The 17,087-nt window shown below is 41.1% G+C and overlaps 1 protein-coding gene and 1 pseudogene across 1 annotated transcript in view; both read right to left on the bottom strand.

Moving 5' to 3' along the window:
* Window positions 1-17,087, bottom strand: part of GRIN2B (glutamate ionotropic receptor NMDA type subunit 2B) — a 410,126-nt gene that overhangs the window by 327,484 nt on the left and 65,555 nt on the right. The gene's annotated exons all lie outside the window — the stretch shown is intronic.
* LOC113922289 lies at window positions 3,064-3,565 on the bottom strand (annotated as a pseudogene).

Raw genomic sequence — 17,087 nt, 5'->3', positions numbered from 1 at the left:
TTGGCTTATTTTATCTGTGACTGAGGGAAGTATTTTTTTAAATCTCCTATCATAATTATGAATGTTTTTATTTTTCCTTCAGCAACTTAATTGTTAATTATATCATATATTTTGAGGTCATGTTACTAGGTTCATAGGATCTAAAAGTTTTAGATCTTCCTAGTACACTAAAATTTTTATCACCGAAGTGACTCATCTATTAATATCTTATATTAATACAGCCAAATCAGCATTCTTTTGGTTAATATTGCATGGCATATATTTTTCCAACCTTTTATATTTAGTTTTTCAGTGTCCTTACGTTTTAGATATGTTGCTTGTAACATATCATTAACAGCATATCATTAGATTTTTTTTAAATCCAATCTGAGAATTATTTATATAAGTAGAGCATTTTTAGTTTCTGTAATTAATGGGCTTAAATTGATTGTCTCGTATTTTCTATTTGCACTGCCTGTCATGTGTTTCTTTTCATTCTCTCTTTCTTTTCCTTCTTTTGGATGACTGAATATTTTTCTCACTTCTGTTTCCCATCTACCAATTGTAAGTTATACTCTGTTGCTACTGTTCTAATGTTTATAGTTGAAACTAAAACATGTTTATTTAATTTACCAAACTTTAAAGTTAAAACTTTTACCCCTTTCTCAGAAAATAGAAGAACTGTCTTCAGACAGTTTAGTCCCATTAACCTCCACACCTAATTTATACATTTTTATAATGTACTTTTCCCATTTTTAATTTGATCGGTATTATTCATTTTTTATTTTTGTTATAAATGGTTAATACTCATTTAGATTCAATATTTGTTCTTCATCATGCCTCTCAGACCTTTCATCTTAAGCTCGTGTTTTCCTTCTGCTTAAAATGGAACCTTCAGAATGTCCTTGAGTGTTGAGACTAAAATTCAAGCTTTTATTTTCCTTAATTTTTGAACTTTTACCTCATTCTTTTTTTTTCTTTTACCTCATTCTTAAAGGATATTTTTAGTTATGAAATTCTAAAGTACTAGTTATTTTCTTTCAGCACATGAAGTTTCTACTATCTTCTGGATTCTGCAGTTGCTCTTGAGAAGTCAGGAGTTAGCCTGCTGATCATTTCTTTATACTAATCTGTCATTTTTATGACTTCTTCTAAAATATTCTTTATGTAGTTGATTTTCTGCTGTAGTATTATGATATAATTCTAAGGCAGAAATCATCTGGAAATCTAAAGTAAAAATACATGTATTTATGTTTCTTAGTATTCATTATAACTCTTGAATCTGGACATTTGATCTTTTCTTCTTCTAAATCTAATTTATAATATAAATATAAATATAGCTACTTTAAGGTCATGTTTTCAAGTATATACAAATTTAAAAAACTGTTACATAACTCCGGTAAAATGAAAATTTTACCCTTATGATACGATCATGGAATCTATGTGTGTGATACATGATCAATGGCATTATTTCTTCAAATATATTGCTTCTACCTATTTTCTCTCACTACTTCTAGAACTCTGATCATATGCAGAGAAGGTCTTTACCTTCTCACTTCTCATTCTACTCTCCATGTATTTTAACTTCTCTTCTACATTTTCTTTTATCAAGGAGGACACTGGGGAGGGTCTCTCCCTGGCTGCCTTCTGGATAATTCTTCTGATTTATCTTCTATTCCACTAATTCTGTCTTCCGTTGTATATAAATCTGCTGCTAAATCAATCATATGGTTCTTCCAGTTATTTTATTTTCTGCTCCTAGAAGTTCTAGTTGGTGCATTTTTTTCCCCCGAGTAAAAATGGTCTCTACTTTTAAAAAGTGAGCGGTTGAGCTCACAAGTCAATCACACAAGCGCTTTTCTGCAAGATAAACATGTTACTTCAGACAGCTTTATGCATACGACCCATTTCATCACAGAAAATAGTTTAAAAGCACACATATTCAAGGGTAGAGAGCTAACATGAATAACATTTTAATACTTCATCAAGGAGACTGAGTATGACTACAGTATTTTTTTTTACCGTGAGTACAGAGTGGTGACTAATATAAAACTACTAGCACAGCTGGTACCACTGTCTTGATTCCTACTGAGGCACCAGCACTTCACCCACCACTGCTTTTGCATCCTCAGTGCAAATATCAACACGGTGAAAAAGGCAAATAGTATCTTTGTATTATTATGACAGTCTCCCAAACCCACAAGAGAGTCTCAGGGGAACCCCAGAAGATTGAAGACTACACTTAGAAAACTGTTGCCCTAAGGCAATGCTTCAATTTAAAAAAAAATATACACTGATACATAACATCTATGTATTTATGTAGCATACACACATAAACTGTCAGTTAGTCTATACTGAAATCCCAGATCCACCATTTTCTAGCTGTGTGACCGTCAGTGAATTACTGAAGCTCTGTGAGCCTCTGTTTCCTCAACTACCAAATAAGAATAACAGGGTGCCTGGGTGGCTCAGTCAGTTGAGCATCCAACTGTTGGTTTCGGCTCAGGTCATGATCTCAGGGTCATGCGATCAAGCCCCACATGGGACTCCACTCTCAGCATGGAGTCTGCTTGCGATTCTCTCTCTCCCTCTCCCTGTGGCCCTCCCCCCACTCACCCACACGCAAGCACGCTCTCTCTCTCAAATAAAGAAATACATAAATCTTTTTAAAATGTTTAAAAAGAAAATAAAACAAGAATAATAATAGTGCTAGTTTCACAGACATTAAAAGATTAATTTATGTATTGCATTTAGCACAAAGCCTTACAAATATTAACAGCTCAATAAAAACTGTTACCATTAACAGTTACTTTTTAAGTTTTTTAAACTAATTAAACTATGAAGGTCTGTTTTCAGAATAAAATGCTACAATAGCCTCTCAACAATTTTCTAAATTAAGAACCAAGAATATTTGGCCCAGTTCATAATCTTAAGTAGCTTGCCATTATGCAATTTTCATTACTGATCATACTTTCATTAATGTTTTGATAGCACAGTTTTCAATACTGTACCTACTTAATGTAAGCATACTGCCTGATTTACGAACAGGTTAGGTAGTTAGTTCCTGGTTGACATTGTCTAATGTCACTTAGGCTTTCTGAACCAATTATATTGGATGATTCCCCATGATAGTCCGGAAATTGTAGATACTGATAAATAATATCCAAGGTATCCCTGAGATGACTATGTACTTTCAGAAACGCAGGTCTAGACAAAGTCTGAACAATAACAGAACTATCCAAAGATCTAGATTCCGGAGGAAAATTTACTGGTGAGGCAGCCCCTGGATCTGATGTGGGGTTCACTAGCACTGACTTGAGGGCTGGGATGCAGCAGTAATACCTGAGTGCACCATTCTTTAGTCCCCTCAGATATGAGCTGAGGTTTACCCTATTCAAAATATTGGCAATTGCTGCTTTTGAACCTGAGATCTCTCCAAACGAAGATCAGCTCGTGGAGGGGCCATCCTCCCCCTCATCCTCAACCTCTTCATTTCTTCTGCTATGGTTCCAGCTCTTCTTCACATTCCATAAACAGTTCTGCCATTTTTGAATAACTTTTTTGGCTGAAAAGGGTCGTGACCCATCAATTTGCTGAGCTGGGTTTCCGCAAACTGTCACCTAAGTACATGTGACTCCAGGCAAGGCATTAAGTTATACCTGTTTCCCTTTCTTTTCTCCTCTTAATCTGTCTTGTATTGGTTTAATTTGCAGGTACTAGGAACTGAACCCGGAGCAGAGCTGATCCCTGAGGAGGAGGAGAAGGTGGAGGAGGAGAAAGACGTGCAGGAAAACCCGCTGAAAATTCAGCGAGGACAACGGCAGGCCGCGGAGCGGTAGGTAAGGCGGGGTTGCTGTGGAACCTCCTGCAGAGGCTGGGAGTCAGCCTCCTCGGCTCGGGGCTCCTTTCCGTCCCCGCAATGTGGGAGGCACACACAGGCCTGCACTGTGAGGCACACCCTGGATGGCGACAACCCCGACTCCCGTCAACAGTGGGGTCCCCGCCCAGCTGGGCATGCCTGCCTGGGGGTGCCCACCTGCTGCTCCCCTCCAGCCCTGGGCAGTATCCCCTAAATCCCTGTTTGGGTTTTTTTTGTTTTTGTTTTTGTTTTTTAACAAATCTTCTAGAATATAGTCTATACTTTTCTAGTTCCCAGAGATATTTTTAAGCTTGCCTTTTATTTCTTTAAATACCATAAAGATAGTTATCTATAATATATGTCTGATGATTCCAAAGTCTGGAGGGTTTGCCGATCTGTCTCTGCACTCTGGTGTTTCTTCTGCTTTGTGTTGCTTTTGTTGTGTGCTACTTATCTCTGAGGGTACTGCTCACTACCCTTGAAAATGGAAAGGGGAGGTAGGTCCCATAGTCTAGGATGAAGGTGTCTTCCTCCAAAGAAGTTGGCATTTGCTTCTGCCGGGTTCCTAAGACTACCAGGAACCCAGAACCACCTCAAACTAAATTCCCTGCTAGAGGGTTCTGGACCATCCATATATGCAAATACAGGTTGTAAGTACTCTGATGGTCTGAGCCTGCTGTCCTTAACAATTTCTCAGAGACAGGTCTTCTTTGACTTCCCCACCTCCAGCCCCCTTCTGCTCTGTCTTGAGGAGGTCGCTCTCTCTGTGCACTTGCTTGGGGATGTGATGCGGACATTTGTAGCTCAGAGATCCCAGCACAATATGGGAGGGTTTCCCTAGGCTCGCCATTTGGACCGCATTCCAAGTTTTGTTTTCTGCCCTTTCCTCCCAGGCCATCAAAACTGCTGGTCAGTTTTGAGGATCAGCAAATTCCAGGGGATAAACAGAGCTCCCAGTGCTTTTCCCGGCCTTGGACTTCAGCCTCCCAATTCTTTATTCTCTTTTAGCAATTTGATGCTTTTAAGACATCCTTTTCATCCAGTATTTTAATTTGTTTTTAGCCAGAGGGTCAGGCTAATTAGCCGGATTGCCATATTCCTGGAGAAGAAATGGCATTTCTTTGTCCTTTAAACATTCCAGCTTGTGCCTGGCCTCCTAACTACAAACAAATCCACAGTCACTCCAGGCCTTACCTCCTGTCCTTCAGCATCAAAATTTAAAGTCCAAGCCCACTGAAGGGCAATGCTTTACCACCCTTCCATCTACTCCCACTTCTTTATTATACAGTTTTGCTACAGTCAATCAATTTCAGGAACAACATTTTGAGTTTCAGGAGCGACAGGTTGTGGAGAGACAATCACCCATTTGGTGATACAGAGACGAGTGTTTATTTTTTAGAAAATGTGCGGTCTTTTCGCATGGTCTGTTGTAGGTGGTGTGTGTGTGTGTGTGTGAGTGTGCATGTGCCTACGCGCACAAGAGAAGGAAATGGGTGTATTCAGGTTTTATTCTAGTAGAAGCAATTCCAATTTTGCTACCTATAGAGCTTTATGACTTGTGTGAATAGGCATGATGACAATGACTTCCTTGTCTGGAAAATCACAATAAACTGTTCTAAAAATGTCATTGTCACAATGTGTATACAACCCAAAAGCCGGTCCCATGGTGAACAGGATTAATTTACATCATAATAATTTGTAATTTTAAATAATTCACATTTTCTATGTCTAATTTAGACACTATGTGCATGACTCTTACTGAGAATAGTGTTTGCAATAGATCTGTCTCTGTGAAGATAACAGCATACCATGTTTCTTGGCCATTAGTTATCTATACAAATTACTTAATATCTTTAGTTCAGAGGCTTCATTTGTAAGTCAAAGGACACGAACATGAAGTTGTGTAAGACTCCTTCCAGCCTCACATTTCTTCCAAACATTTATTTGTAATATGGAAAGCCATTTAGAAATAAGCTTTTTGCATTAACTAGTTACATGCAACCATATGAAAGAATCTCACAGATAAGCTAGGAAGCAAAAGCCACCAGACACAAGAGTACATACATACCGCTGGATTGCCTTTATATGAAGTTCAAGAACAAGCAGAACTTATCTAAGGGTGACAGAAGTCTGAGTAGACTTGGAAGGGGCATGAGGGAACTCTCTGGCTTGTTGGAAATGGTTTATGTCTTTATCTGTGGGGTGGCTGCCCAGATGTATACATACGTAAAAATTCACCCAACTGTGAACTTCATACGGTTCACTTTATTGTGTGTACGTTATGCCTCGATTTTTTTTTAAGTGCATAAACAAGAACTCAAGGAATTAAAAATGATCCTTTATCATCTCATTATCTCAATGTTTCTTAAAATTCAGGATAAAGTAATTCATTTTTTTTTTTTTTAAGTAAATGGCAGGGGCGTGTGGGTGGTTCAGTAGGTTAAGGGTCTGCCTTCGGCTCAGGTCATGATCCCAGGGTCCTGGGATCGAGTCCCACATCGGGCTCCCTGCTCAACAGAGAGCCTGCTTCTCCCTCTCCCTCTGCCTGCCTCTCTGCCTACTTGTGCTCTCTCTCTTTCTATCTCTCTGTCAAATAAATAAGTATAATCTTAAAAAAAAAAAGTAAATGGCATTTTACTTATTACTGCCCATGAATGCCTTACTTGGAAATGCGTACAGTATATTTTAAAATCTTTTTCTTTGTTATTTTATATTCTATTTAATGTTAGGAGTCATAATTCTTTTACTTCAGAGTAAAAATAAACAGAAAAAAATGAACGAGGTTTTCTCTTCATTAGGCATAATCTTAAAACTTCACTTCTTTATTTAAAAAAAATCTTAATTCAACTTTCACCAAGTCAAAATGGCATCTTCATCCATTCTACCCATTCTCCAGTTCTTTAGAATTCATAATGCTGTATACTTTACTTTTTCTGAACTTCACAGCAATATCTATGCCATTTAAATCAGTCTGGAAGGTATGTAGTTCTCTATCAATTTCCCTCAGCCAAGGAAAACAAAAGAAAACCATACATAAATGTGCCAAAGAATTCCAAATTTGAAAAAAAGAGAAAGTTATGACGTTCAGTGGTCATAGGAAACGCTGGAAACTGTTGTTAGACCCATGCACTATTTTGAGACAGTCCAGCCCATTCATAATTGCCAGTATTATAAGCACTCACTGTGCATCATGATAAAGAGCATTTAACTGACATTATGTCCTCAGGTAACCATAACAATTCATAAGATGGATACTAATATATCCCCATTTGATGGATGAGGAAACGAAAGATCAGAAGGGTTTAAAAATTAACCCAATTTTATATGGCTAGTAACCGGCAGATGGTGGATTTCAACTCAAGAAGCTTGATTCTGCCACAAAAATTCTTAAATATCACACTCTAAAGTCCTCCCCTATGATGAACCGAACGTCTCCCTTTACTTTGCACCTCGTTCTGCTCCTTAGGGAGAGAGACACAGAACAACTAATCCCCTGCCAGATGACATTTCACATACTTGAAGAAAACTCACGCCCTGCCCTGCCCTTCTCTCCTACAAGTTAAAAACACCTCTTACTTCTACCATTTTTATATGACTTACTTCAAGTCATGTCCCCTTGCTTGAGACGTCTCACAAAATGTACCCCAGTGTATTCACTGATTGCCTGGAACTGAAGAAAGGACCTTCAAACTGGTCTGATAAGAGCACAACACCAAGCACACTGCTGGACTTCTCCAAGAAAAGGACCACTTTAATGGAATCTAGCAATGCTTGGTCAGTAGTGAAAGTGACAGGAGAAGGAGCCCCGGGATTATGTGTACACGTGGTGCATAGTATAAACGGGCACTGGCTCATACTTTGTAACATGGGCAGGCTCCAGGAAAGCAGCCCAAAGATACTTCCTTCTCTCCTTCTACCCTCCTTAAGCTAGGTCAAAGCCATTGATCTTGGGTGGCACAAAGGGCGAATTTTGGAGCTCCAGATTTGGAGCCGTGTTACACAGATCTGCACTGAAGTTGAGTTACTACTCTTTGTATGTGTAGAAATCCACATGAAAACCCAAGACCAACTGTGAAACTGCCCAAGTAGATAAAGATGAACATCACCCATTCCTGAGAACTCATCTTTGATAAGGACTACCTGAGTTCAGCACGGGGAGCTCAAAAGTCTAACGTTCATATTGTAAGGGTTAGTAATAATAGTACCCTCAGGTTAATTCCACTGGGTATGTGCTGTGTCTCCTGGTGATCTACAACCCAAATGGAGGAGGAGGGCCAGAAATAGTGACTCCTTGTTCTTAAAACCACCAAAACTTTCTGATCAGGCTTATGGAAGTCTCGGGGGAAAATATGAACTGAATGTATTATAACCAACAGGGGCAAGGCATGGTCTGGCGCCCAGCACTGACGCACCATGAATATACATCGTATCCGGCGGCCTGATTCCTGATGGCTTCCTGGTCATTAAATTTCGACAGAGACTAGAAAGACTCAGGAAGAAAGAGAAAAGGCAGAGGGTCTTAAGGTAGGGAGGAACATCCCAGAGTAATAAAGCTAAATGTGACAAGGAAGAGAACACAAGAGAAAAAGGAGTGTTGCAAACAAGACAAACTAATGGTAGCTGTTCTGATTTATATAAATATCAGGAAAGAGAACAGGCACCTGAGTTAGAAAATATCAACCATCTTGGTAAAAAACAAAACAAAACAAAACTCTGTTTTTAAAGACAGGTTGATTCATCGTCAGAGATTAGTAACAACAAAGAAATACCACCTCCTATGTTTTAGGAAACAATCACCCAATTAAGCCAACTAAAATATTTACCTAAGAAAACCACGAGCAGAAGCCATTCAGATTATGTTTCAGGAATGGGTTTTAAGATGTTCCAAAGTTCAAATAATTGAGGTTTTTCTTATAAAACTAAACTTAGCCAAACTGCTTCCAAACCTACTTATTCCTCCACTGACAAATATAATAATGCTCCCGGGGCTCGGATCTTATTATTATTAAAGACTTATTAAGTATCCCTGGTGTGCCGAATGCCGCACATAATAGATGGATAAATACACTGTGCACCCTTCCTTGAAGAGCTTAGTCTTACCAAACTGATAGGACACAAAAATAAACACTCCCAAATTTGTTCCAGAGAGAAGAGTAGATGCCTTTATAATGCTTTGGTGTTAGGTGCAAGGATGAAAAATGAACTGGACTTGTTTGATGAAATGGGACAAACACATGGACACCATTATTCTAGCAACACACAGCCTTCTCTCCAGCCCCAGAGAAGGTGTAGCCCATCCCGTAGCTAATCCCTTTACCCCGGTCCTCCCTCCACCTCATCTTCCTGCCCCCACTCTGGCTCAGACCTTCACCACTTCTGGCCCGGGTTCCCAGGAAAGCCTCTCCTCCACGAACTCTGCCACCAGATCACCCCACTCTGAGCAATCCGGTACACCATTTCCCAAGGAATTTTTTTTAATAAAATGTAAATTTCACTGTGTCACTCCTCTGTTTAAAGATTTTTCAGTAGATTCCCACAGCTCTCAGGATAGAGTTCAAAGTATTCCCTTACCGTGACATAAAATGATCTTTGCAGTTTCCATTTCCATAAATTTTCATTCTCCTCTAATGGCATGACTCCTCAGGAACCCATCTACTCCAAACCTACTGCCCTTTACTTGAAGATTTCCAAATCTGTCATGCTTTCTCGCATTTCCATGCCTTAACTCCTGCCAAAGGGGGCCTGGGACAGCTTGTCCTTCCCTCCCTAACTAGCCAGCCCAAGCATCACCTTCACTTAAAAGGCATTCCCAACACGCCCTGCATGTCCCTGGGCTGGCCCTCCTCCTCCAGGCCCCGATCTGCCCTCATATGAGACCCTACAGTACCTCTACTGGGACACTATGCTGAGTCTTATCTGTCTCTTCAAGGAGACCAGGAACTCTTCTAGAAAACAACTATACCCCATACATTGTTATATCTCTAGCAGTTGGCACAGAATGTATAAGAAAAAACGTGAGAGATAATGAGCCTAAAGCAGAATAAGATGATATTTTCAAATAAAGGAATGAATGATCACATAGTTGGTTCAGCCTCTAGGGCAAGGACTGGACTCTGAGCCTCAACACCAGTGTTGGTAGAAGTTGGAGGTGGGAGTGGCGGAGGGGAGAAGCCCCAGAAGTGAGCTTGAAAGGGGGCCTCGGGCGACCGGGAAAGCAAATTAGTCTCAGAAGTCTGCTCTGACCTCACAGCCCGGGAGCCAGGAACCAACTCACAAACTTTGTACAGTTTGTGTCAATATTTATTACTTTTTACACAATTCTTCTTGGCTACCTGCTCACCTCAGGCAGTAAGTCAAAATCCTATCTTCTGGTTTTCTGGAAGGTCCCTTCCCTTCCATGGCTTGGAAGGAGGATGATCTCTTCTCCCTCGCTTTATCAGGACTCCTAATCTAGGCCTGAGGCTCCTCCTCCGCCCCGGGCACCCCCAGGCACCCCCACACTGACAGGATGAGGGCAAAGACTTCGCACAGGCAGCTGGGGGTCAGTGGCGGGGTGTCTCCCTTGCCGGAGGTGGAGGGGCTGTGTACCCGCAGAGGAAGGTATTCGAGTACCTGTTTCCTTCGGACTCTTTGATTCTCCTTCTTGTCAGTTTTTTTCCACCTCCTCAGGAAGAATGCTTTCAGCTGGGAAAGGGCAGGCTTGACTGCCCATGCCATCAGCACAGTGAAGCTCTGCCACTTTGTGCAGGGCCGCAGGCAGAGAAGAAACCGGCGCCCCACATGCGGGGCCGGGGCGGGGGTGTCCGGGGGGCAGGGACTCATCGAGCCCCACGTGACCTGCCGCCCACCTCTCCCTTTGGGGACTGCACCTGACACAGGGAGGGGGCTTGCCGCAGATGGCCCCTCAGCAAGGGGGGGTGGTCATTAAGATGGAGCTGATGCCGCAGCCCTTCCATCCCTGGCTGACATTCACTCGGGGTGCAATTCAGCAACCTTATGCAGTGAATAATAGCCAACCGGGGTCTCTTGCCACTCACAGAGAAACAGGAGAAAGAGAAAAGCAAGAGAGAAGGGAGACCATCAGGTTAGAGAAGAAGGAAGGAGGAGAGGGGTGATACAGTAAGTGCAAGGGGAGAGTGAATGACTTTTCCTACGTTTAGTGATTAAAGGAAATGAGGTGTGAATGACACTGGGAGGAATTAATACTCCTGAGAAAGCTAAGGATTTAATATGGTTGGCAGGAAGCCACCTTTAAGGTGTCCAGAGAGCATTATCAGGTCTGTGAGAAGAACAGGCTCACCTGAGCCTCCGGCTCCATGCTGCGTGCTTGAGGGCACAGGGTCAGGACGTGTGTGATCTTGGACAATATACTCTCTCCCTCCAAGCCACAGTTTCTTCATCCACAAAATCACGATAATAACAGTATCTACCTCATAGGGTGGTTATATGGATTAAACAAGTTACTTATGCAAAAACACTTCAGAACAGTATCTGGCACACTGAACAGTACCTGCTACATAATTAATACTAAGTTTTCATCTTTGACTCTAGATTCAGCAGATCCTCATTCCATTCATTACGCTTCCCAAGGAAGAAAAATCCACCTTAGCAGCAACCCTTGAAAAGAGACCCTGAGCAGGTGGTCAAGCACTAACCAGGCTCCAAGGCATGACTGGATGGAGCAAACAGGGTGATTTCTTCAAACTAATGTCTCCCATTTTAACTAATGATCCTTTGCCCATCTGCTCCTTCCTCTCTCTCCCCACCCCTAAAGCCAGAAAAGCACTGAACTTAAGAGTTAGAAGCAGTAGGTTCCAACTCGGACCCCGCTAGCCCTGACTTGATCCTCTGGGTCTCAGTTTTCTCGGCTGTAAAAAGCAGACAAGTAGCCACTATCTTAGGGGCTGAAGTAAGGTAACAAAAGTGAAGGCAACCAGCATAATTCCTGGCATGCGTTAGTCACACGATAACTCAGATTTCAGTTTTGAGTCTCAGCCACTCCATCTCCTCGCTCTCCACTAGCTATGTTTCAGACCTGCTAGTTGTACCCAAAGGCATCACCCAACCCCTGGCCACAGGGAAACAAACACTATTCACTGACCTCCCTCTCTATTTTAAGCTGCACCTCCCGGGACTGCTCCTGGCCATTCTGAAAAAAGTCAGGCATCTTGCAGAAGTAACATTACAGGCTTCCAGCTCCTTGGAGCAGCACTACCCAATAGCACTTTCTGCAATGATGACAATTTATATCTGCAGTGGTCAGTGAGCACTTGAGATGCAGCTCAGCAATGGAAAAACTGAACTTTTATTTCATTTTATTTTAATGAATTTAAATGTAAGTAGCCACATACGACCAGCGGCTACTCTATTCCGCATTGGACAACACAGCCTTAGAACCACCGCCAGTTGCCGCCAAAGTGCTAACTCCAGCCACTCTTCCGAGGAGCAAGACATTTAAACCTTCCAACCACCTGACTGGTATCTCTATTTGGCCGCTGTTGCCTCCATCAAGGGCAGTTTGGTAGAGCAGGAGAATGAGGTCGCTCAAAGGCTATTTCCAATGCCCTTCAATCACAAGGCAACTAGAAGACTTGTTTTTAGAATGCAGGTAAAATCAACATTTCCCCTGGTTCACTGCATTTGGGAGAATCGTGAGAGACTATGGACAATGAGAAACAAACTGAAGGTTTTAGAGAGGAGGGGGTGGGGGGATGGGTGAGCCCGGTGATGGGTATTAAAGAGGGTACGCACTGCATGGAGCACTGGGTGTTATACGCAAACAATGAATCATGGAACACTACATCAAAAACTAATGATGTACTGTATGGTGACTAACGTAACATAATAAAATAAAACTAAAAAAAAAAAAGAATGTATGTAAATTGCAACTATCCTTTTAACAGTCCCTAAGGGTTTCCCTTGCCACCAAGGGATTACTCTGCGGGATATCTCACCAAAGGGCACAGCTTTCAGGCCGGCAAGGAAAAGCCCGTGCACTGACTAAAGATGGGGGGCAAAACTCTGGAGACCTTTTTGAAAATGAGATCCCTGGCATTTCCATTTCACGGAGTCAAAATTCCACAAGAATTACTTCATAGTATTTTTTACATGAATCTTGCCAAGATCAGATTCCAAGAAGCAATAAAGAATATTAAGTTAGCTTTTACTTTCAATTGGAAAGTTTGTTAGGTTTGAACTCATCCACAAATTATCATCTTTGCCAAACTGAGATTGGCCCTAAGGGATTGAAAGAGGGAAGACTCATCCTCTTGTTTGGAATGCATGAGCCTCACACTCTTTCATGACCTTCATCCCAAGGTGCTAAATGTGTTGTGTGGATTGTTCTCAGCCACTTGCCCTAGACAAAAAGAAAACAAAACAAACAAAACAAAAACAAAAACCCTGGCCCAAGTAAGAGGAGTGAGGATGGGAGGGAAAGCACATCTGCTCACTTGATAAATATCTATCTAGCCTTTACTACATGCCAGGAGGGCACAAATGACAATGGGGCTCCAAGCCCAGTTACAGACAAATCTATAAACAAGTAATTACCACACACAAGGTACATTGTCCACACAAGCTGTTCGGAAACATAGAAAATAGAGCAGGACGTGTCACGAGAAAGTCAAGGAAGCTCTACCAAGAGGTAACCTTTGAGCTGGTACTGAAGAATGGACAGAAATATGCCAGGTAAGGTTGGGAATGGGGCAGCTACGTTTAAGGAAGAGCATGTGAGAGAAAGTCAAAAGCACAGAGGGTGAAATGAGCCTTCTAAACTGGGGGCAAGCCCCAAAACTGGCCCCATTTCATTTTGGAACCTCTCAGTCTTCCCAGTCTTTCCCAGCCCCCTTGGCCCTCTTCCAAATTCATGCAGCCAGCCCAAGAACATCATGTTCCCTTGGGTCACACCCCATTATAAAAAGTCTCCTGCCTGTGTGGGGCTTGCAAACAAAATCCCATGATCCTACTAATTGTAGGGGCCAAGGGCAGGCCACCCCAAAATGCGCCACTTAGCCATGCAGATTATTTCGAGCTAAAATCAAAGTCCAAAAGGCTCAGGAAGAATTCCACCTAACTGCTTAAAAGGAATTTAGATAAGAGAACCTGCTCCAGGAAGAGAGCTATCACCACAGATAACTACAACATAGTATGAATTAGGGGTGATAGACAGGAAGGAATTTAATAAAGTCAGCTTGTTAAAATTCCTTTGTATGTCCCATTGTTTCTGAAGCCCTGCAAATGTTTGTTTACCAGACATTCACTCTTTTTCATCTTCCTGTGAATTGCTTACCTTCCCTTCAAAGTCCCAAACCCCTACCCCCTTTCTCCCAGGATGACAAACATATCTCATTTTGCCTGACTGTCTTTGAAGTCTCATATCTGTGTGGATTCCCCATATGTACAATATTAAATTTGATTTTCTGCTGTTAATCTCATTGTCTCGTGTCAATTTAATTCTTAGCCCAGCTAGAAGAATCTTGAAGGGTAGAGAAAAATTTCTCCTCCCCAACATAATCAAGTCTCCTATGGCTTTTACAAAGCCCTAGCAACCCACCATATTGGTGAACGGTGGTTGCTGTTTCTTGGAAGAGACACCCTAAAACCACTGCTACAGGTAGCCAGCTCACCATAGGATGCTGATCCAAGATTTTAGAGAGAGCTGGGGACCATTAGAGTGGACTGATTATGTTGGGAAGTGTTGCAGTACTTTAAAAAGAGAAGAGACGCCACATGACAGTGAATTTAACGAGAGGAATGTCAGGAGGCTAAAAGCTGCTGTAAAGTACAGTACGATAGAATGATGCAGGGTAAGAGGAAGCAGACAGCAATGACCAGGGTAAATGTGGGCTCGCTGGAAATTTTTCTGACATGCCATTAGAGTCTTAAAATTGATCTTCTAAGCCACATTTAGGAGGCCAAGTTTTAAGAAGGTAAATTTACCCCCAAGTTCAGAAGAAAGCTAGACATCCTCAGGAAACTATGTAATATTACAGCTGAATATATATTCAAAACTTGCCTATAATGGTTGGATGAAAAACATACGTCCCATTCTGTGAGAATATCTCATTTTAAGTGACAATTCCAGAATACACAAAATGCTTCTTTTTGCTTTCTTATTATTCTACATGCTAGGAAACATCAGATTTTTTTTTGCAGGGTTTTTTGTATCCTCTTATAAATTAGGTCACCTCACCAGGCTTTTTGGACCTGCTGGGTAGATTTTCCCAAATAAAGACATCACAGTGGTCAGCTGGCAATATCAATGATAGAATTCAGGTCCCCAGAAGCTGGAACCAAGTAGGCCACTGGACTGGCCATCAGATATCCATTAGGTTAACTTTTGAGACCAGGTCCCCCCTTTTCTCCTTGTGTGCATTTAAACAGACATGTCTCTTAACTCCTCTGGACCTTATTTTTTTAATCTGTAAAAGGGAAATAGTACTAAACTTCATGCAATTGCTGAAGAGATTAAATACAATGATATAAGGTAAAGCATATGAAAAACAGAAGTCAATAAATCTTAGTTCAACTGATTCTAATAAACGCCATTCATTTATCCATTAATAGGAGTTTGAGGGTGTGAAATCTGAACATGTTGAGTGAAATGTCCACAAAACTCCTGGCTTCTGATCCCTCACCTAATTATCAGTCACAAACAGGGTTGACCAACCCAGTTCCTTTTCATTTTCTATTCATTTCACATTCTGCAGTGAGACACTGATTAAGAGGGGAGGGGGGTGGGGGGATGGGTTAGCCTGGTGATGGGTATTAAAGAGGGCACGTTCTGCGTGGAGCACTGGGTATTATGCACAAACAATGAATCACGGAACACTACATCAAAAACTAATGATGTAATGTATGGTGATTAACATAACATTAAAAATTTAAAGGGAAATGGGAGAGGGGAGGGGAGGTTCTGATTCTGGGATTTATAAAATCTTTGTAAGGCAAAAAAAAAAATCTTAGTGGTAGAATCTAGATGGTATATAGGTGTTCGCAGTAAAATTCTTCCAACTTTTCTGAATGTTTGGAAACTTACATAATAAAATATTGGAAATGAAAAAAAAAAGGGAAAAGAAAGTGTATGAAAGGGATTATTACTTGCTCCCTCCCCTAAAAGCCTGTAGATAATTGATTCATAGACCACCCACTGTGAAGTTGGGATCTTTTCCTATAGGATTTGTAGTTCCAAAATGAATGACTTTATCAAAATAAAGCTGGGAAAGGATTCCTTAGTCCCTCCCAACTGTGATGTCTTTTGGAATAATTGACTTGAAAGTCAGCTTTCTTTCTCCAGAATCCTTCTCAATCTTTCCACACACTCAAAACTACTGGCAGTCCAACCAACTTATTTTTATTTATTTTACTTATTTTTTTAAAGATTTTATTTACTTATTTAACAGAGGTATAGAGAGAGAGCACAGATAGGCAGAGTGACAGGCAGAGGGAGAAGCAGAGCAGGGAGCCTGATGCGGGGCTCGATCCCAGGACCCTGGGATCATGACCTGAGCCGAAGGCAGCCACTTAACTGACTGAGACACCCAAGCGCCCCTTATTTTAGTTATTTAATACCTCACTTGTTCTCAAACAGAATAAAGACTTCTAATTCCACCTAATAATAGAGATTCACCTGCTTCTAAATCCCCCTTCCGGGGAATTCCCACAATGAGCCAAGCTCCTTTTGTTCCACATGCAGAACCCAAAAGCTCTATATTTACCTGCTCGATTTCAATGTATTAACATGCACATAACCAAACCTTCCCATAAATAGGCACGTAGACCTGGCCATCCTTATCTCCAATCTTATGAGTCACCGTGTCTAAGTTTGGTACTTGGTGACCTTCTGAATGTACCTTACAGTTTAGAGTTCTAGGAGTCCCAATATGCAACCCATATGGAAAGCAAACAAAACCAAGTTTAAGATTATAAACTCCTTTTCTTCATAGATTTTATTCCAACTATTCCAATAAAATACTTATGCATATAAATTAAATCGTTTGTTTCTCTCACAACTTTTCTAAAATTCAAACTCCTTTCTAAACTAACATTCCCTAATACACACGTATGGAATGGTCCCAACATTTTGGAAATAATGTCCTTGTCTGACATGACACATGCCAGGTAGAGGCCATATGGCATTTTTTTTTCTTACAGGTTTAATGACAACTATAAAAATAACAACAACAACAAAAACCCACGTGATACCATCTTGCAAGATGATCTGTGACCTTAAACTAATTCATTTGAT

Source organism: Zalophus californianus, chromosome 9 (genome assembly GCF_009762305.2).
Source record: "Zalophus californianus isolate mZalCal1 chromosome 9, mZalCal1.pri.v2, whole genome shotgun sequence".
In the NCBI taxonomy this organism is placed as follows: Eukaryota; Metazoa; Chordata; class Mammalia; order Carnivora; family Otariidae; genus Zalophus; species Zalophus californianus.
The sequence above is the reverse complement of the archived record's forward strand: the minus strand, read 5'-3'. Positions and strand labels throughout refer to the sequence as shown.